The sequence below is a fragment of the Macaca fascicularis genome, chromosome 18 (genome assembly GCF_037993035.2).
Source record: "Macaca fascicularis isolate 582-1 chromosome 18, T2T-MFA8v1.1".
Lineage (NCBI taxonomy): Eukaryota > Metazoa > Chordata > Mammalia > Primates > Cercopithecidae > Macaca > Macaca fascicularis.
Window position 1 is genome coordinate 41,306,210 of NC_088392.1, and position 5,242 is coordinate 41,311,451.

General features: G+C 37.4%; 1 pseudogene; it reads right to left on the minus strand.

Annotated features, from left to right (window-relative positions):
• Positions 1-1,463: 1,463 nt before the first annotated feature.
• Positions 1,464-2,192, minus strand: LOC102138577 (DNA-directed RNA polymerase III subunit RPC7 pseudogene; annotated as a pseudogene).
• Positions 2,193-5,242: the final 3,050 nt, after the last annotated feature.

The following is a 5,242-nucleotide window of genomic DNA, read 5'->3' on the forward strand; positions in this document are numbered from 1 at the left end:
GTTGTTGTGTTTTTGAGATCTTATTTTAAAAAAATCTTTGCCCAGACTAATGTCAGGAAGCATTTCCCCATGTTTCTTTCTAGTAGTTTTGTAGTTTCAGGTCTTCAGATTCAAGTCTTTAACACCATTTTCAGTTGGTGTTTGTATATGGTGAGAGATAGGGGTCTAGTTTCATTCTTCTGCATACAAGTATCTAACTTTCTTAGCAACATTTATTGTAGAGACTGTCTTTTCCCCAATGTATGTTCTTGATGTCATTGTCAAAAATCTATTGACTGTAAATACATTAATTTATTTCTGGGTTCTTTTTTTTAAATTTTTTTCAGGCTCAAGGTTGAGTTTAATAGTACGGGTAGAAATAGAATCTAGGGATCTGATTCTCACATTAGAGGATAATGATATCTTCCCAAAATGGAAAAATTAAATTATTTCTTTTGGTAGATAACATTGAGAAATCATTTTTGAAATACATAATATGAATTTCCTTGAAAATTTTTGGCATTTTTGAAAGTCTTTGTAGGCTGAGATTTTTAGGTATTTTTTTCCCCAAAAATATATAGTTAGGGGAGCTAGCTTTAAACAACAAAAAAATTAATCTTAATTTCAAAATGACCTGAGTTCATTTTGTATTTTTATATAAATAATTGTATAGCTTGAGTACTCTGAAACATAAAAGGCCACCACAGTTCACAGAGTTCACACACATGCATTCTACAGTGATATTTATATGACCAGAACTTATTTCACACTTACATAAAGTTTAAAATTAAAATCTTAGTCAAATTTTTCATAAGCCCAACTATTTGAAGATGTCAAAGTTATTACAGTGGGATAATTAATTTATATATCATACAGTATTAAGTTTGTCCCAAATTCAAATATTTATAATATTCACCCCATGTGAAAATTTATTTATACTGGCTAAGATGTGAGCTGTGAAATTTATATTGCTCAGTTTGGTATTTTTCCCTGTGTGTATGTTTTCCATCACAAAACCTCTATTTCACAATTCTGTACTTGTAAGAGCTCAGGTTGGTTTATGTAGTCATAATGCAGTAGTCTAGAACATACCGTGTAAAAGTAAAAAATAAAATTATTTCCAAGTTTCTTTGTTTTAAAAGTACCCCATGTGCTGTATTATATCAACTTTCAGGTTATAGAAATCCATTATGACTAGCAATAGTTTTACAAAAGATCAGCACTTAATCAAGATTTCTTCAAGTACGTATACATAGATTAAGAGAGCAAAAATTCTTTACACACATTCATATTCAAATAATACAAAAAAATCCACAAGAGTACATAAGAGAGATGGCAGAGGTGTTTAGAATATGTCAGGGACTAATATGTAAGGTAACTAGTATGTAAACTCAAAGTGGTTTTGCATATTTTGGTAACAAATATTTGTCCAAAAAAATAAAACCAGAAACAAAAATACTTATTTCTTATCAGAAAACAATACAAAACAAATCTGTCCAAATGTTCAAAAGCTGCATCATAAAAATATTTTTTGAAAAATTTCATGCTTAATAGGTTGCTTCATCCATGTTGTCATCACTGTCCGTGCCAAAATCATCTCCATCTTCAAAGTATGAATTAATGTAGTCATTTTCCTCTTCTTGCTCGTCTTCGTCATATTCCTCCTCGTCTACAGCATCATCGTCATCATCATCACCTTTACTTTTCTCTTTGTTTCCTTCTTTCTCTTCATTTTCCTCATCTGATTTTTCGCCATCACCTTTCTTTTCCAATTCCTCAATTTTTTTCAACACATCTGAAGTATTAGTGAGTGAAGTGCCTTTGCCTGCGTCTTTTGCCTTTTTGGGTTTTGGGCCTGTGTTTTTACATTTATTTCTTGACATCATCTCTCTTGGAAGTCTTCTCCAATCTGGTATCTATTCTTCCTTATATACCTTCATGTATCTTTTACTATACCTTTCAATATCTTGTCATTCTTCAGGTGTTTCAATAAAATAAGGCATTCTTTTCATTGTTTCTCTCAACTCCTGTTTCAAAGCCAGTATATACTCTTCATTTTCTGTTTTCAGTGCCACCGATTTATAATCTGCATCAGGAAACAGTGGGGGTGGTTTCAACACTACATAAGGTAACTTTTCACCTTTGCTAAATCCAACAGCCTCAATATTAAAGGTATAAGCAGCACATCCTCCTCTTCCTTTATTCCCAGCCATCAGAACTAGTTATACTAGATGAGTGGGCAAATTCTGAAAGGCATCCGCCTGGCTGCACCGCTGCCCAGCATGTTGGCGCTCGAGTGGTATGCCCACAAGTCTCTAGGTGGTAGTATCTTCTGGATTCAAGAACGCTTCTATGAGTTGGGCAACCGTGCCAACATCTGGCTGGTGCACGGCTCCAAGCGTGGCTCCAAGCAGGACGTGGTGATCAATATAGGCCCGGGACTGTGCAGCCTCCCTGAGTACCTGTACTCCTCTGGCCTTTTGTAGGACCTCAGGGCCAAAGAGCTATTTCTGGGTTCTTAATTTATTCTTTTCCATTGGTCTATGTGTCTATATTTAAGCCAGCACCGTGCTGTTTTGGTTACTATAGCTCTGTAGTATATTTTGAAGTCAGGTAGTGTGATATCTCCAGCTTTGTTCTTTTGGCTCAGGATTGCTTTGACTATTCAGGGTCTTCAATCATTCCATATAAATTTTAGGATTGTTCTTTCTGTTTCTGGGAAGAATGTTATTGGTATTTTGATAGGGATTGCATTGAATCTGTACATCACTTTTGGCAGTATGGACATTTTAACAATATTCTTCTAATCTATGAACATGTAATATCTTTTCATTTCCTGTGTCCTCTTCAATTTTCTTTCATCAGTATCTTATAGTTTTTCATTGTAGAGATTTTTCACCTCTGGTTAAATTTACTTCTGGGTTTGCTTTTTTCCTAGCTATTGTAAATGGGATTGCTTTCTTGCTTTCTTCTTCAGATTGTTCATTATTAGCAAATAGAAATGCTGATGCTTTTTGTATGATGAGTTTGTATCCTGCAACTTTATTGAATTTGTTTGTTAGTTCTAACAGTTTTTTGGTGGAGTTTTTAGGTTTTTCTAAATCATATTGTCTATAAATGGGGACAGTTTGAATTTCTTCTTTCCAATTTGGATTCCTTTTATTTCCTTCTCTTGCTTAATTGCTCTGGCTAGGACTTGAAGTACTATGTTGAATAACAGTGGTGAAAGTGGGCATCCTTGTCTTGTTCCAGATCTTGGAGGAAAGGCTTTCAACATTTCCCCATTCGGTATAATATTAGTACTAATATGTTAGCTGTGGGTTTGTCATATATAACCTTTATTGTTTTGAGGTAGTTCATTTTATACCTAGTTTGTTGAGAGTTTTTATCATGAAATAATGTTGTATTTTATCAAGCACTTTTTCTCCATCTATTAAAATGATCATATGGTTTTGTCCTTCATTCTGATGATGTGATTTATCACATTTAGTGATCTTCATATGTTGAAATATCCTTGCAACTTGATCATGGTATATAATCTTTTTGATATGCTGTTAGATTCAGTTTGTTAGTATTTTGCTGAGAAATTTTGCAACTATGTTTATCAGGAATATTGGCCTATAGTCTTCTTTTTTGGTTGTGTCCTGGTCTGCTTTTGGCATCAGGGTAATGCTGGTCTTGTAGAATGAATTTGGAGGAATTCCTTCCCCTTCAAATTTGTGGAATAGTTGGAGAAAAAATAGTATTAGTTCTTTAAAAGTTGTAGAATTCAACAGTGAAGCCAACCAGTCTAAAGGGAGCAATTTTGAGGCCTTCCACAGATACCCTCAGATCCCACCTATGGCAACCTCTGCTAGCTTCAACCAAAACCTACCCCCTCTAAGGCAATTCTCCTTCATCCTCCTGAATTGGAGTGGGGAGTTGCTTCTCTCTACATATCCATAGAGGGGTTTTACATGCAAAGATGACATTTTGTCACCCCTCCCTTACTTTCAAAGCAATTCCTGGTAGAGTTCAGAACATCTCAGGCCTGTCTACAGAGAAGTGGGTCTGCACAGTCCTTTGTGGAGTCTGCAGGGCTGTGTGTGTGACACATGTGGGGCCAAGGACACAAGATCCTCCCTATGATCTGGTCTTCACTCCTTCCCAGGGAATGGAGCCAACTCATATTTTGGCCTGAGTCAAATAGATCTAAGTTTGAATTCTGCTTCGGCCACTGTCTAGCTGTATAATGTTGTGCCTCTTACTTTTTCTGAGCCTGGTTTCCACATATGCAAAATAGGGATAACAACATATATTTTGCAGGGTAGTTATGAGGCCTGAATGATCCAAATGACCATGCTGTGTACTAGCTGTGTGACCTTAAGCAAGTTACTTAACCCTTCATACCTCTGTCCTTATGGGTTGTTATGAGGTATGAGTGCGTTAATATTTGCAAAAAGCACATGACAGTGTCTTGTGCATACAAAGCATTACTTAGTGTTGACTATTGTTAATATTAAGGTATGTAAACTGGCTGATGTGCAAAAGGCCTTCAATAAATGTAAGTTACTTTATCTTCTCCTTCTCAGGCCCACAGGTTCTGGCTACTGGAGTCTGGTTTCTCTGAGGCCACCGCAGAGTTCCAGGCAGCCTATTTATCCAGATTTGAATAGTTTTAAGTAAGTGGCCTTGGTTCGCCTTTGAGCACCCAAAAACTAAAGTAACAGAGACACCTAGTGGGAGCTGGTAGCAAGTGCTCCAACAAGTCTGAGTGACTGTGGCTGGGGTCAGGTGGAGACCCAGAGGATGGTACCGCTGTGGCCCATGAGTGCACAATGAGGCCAATAGGCTCTCCGGAGCCATGCCAGTGCAGCCTTCACCAATGGGAAGCCCTGCCCATCCACCCTGCAGCTGGTCCTTGTCGCCAAGGCTCTGTTCTGAACAACCTCTGGGGGCAGAGGGTCTGTTGCTTTATCAGCTCACACTGGTGGACCTAGCCTCAGGTCATGGTGGGGAAGGTAGGAAAGCAGATAGGTTCCTGCTTTGAGGAGCTGGCAGAAAACAATTGGGCTTAGCATTTTTTTTTTGCTGTGTGACCTTGGATGAATAATTTAGCATCTCTGAGCTACAGTTTCCTTGTGTGCAAAAACAGAGTTAGTAATAGTGAGAATGGTTTAAAATGATGGATGTAGAAAGTGAAGTGCTGAGTCTACGCCCATACACCCTTGAATGTACCCGAACTTGTCCAATCTCAGAAGCTAAACAGGGTCAGGCCTGGTTA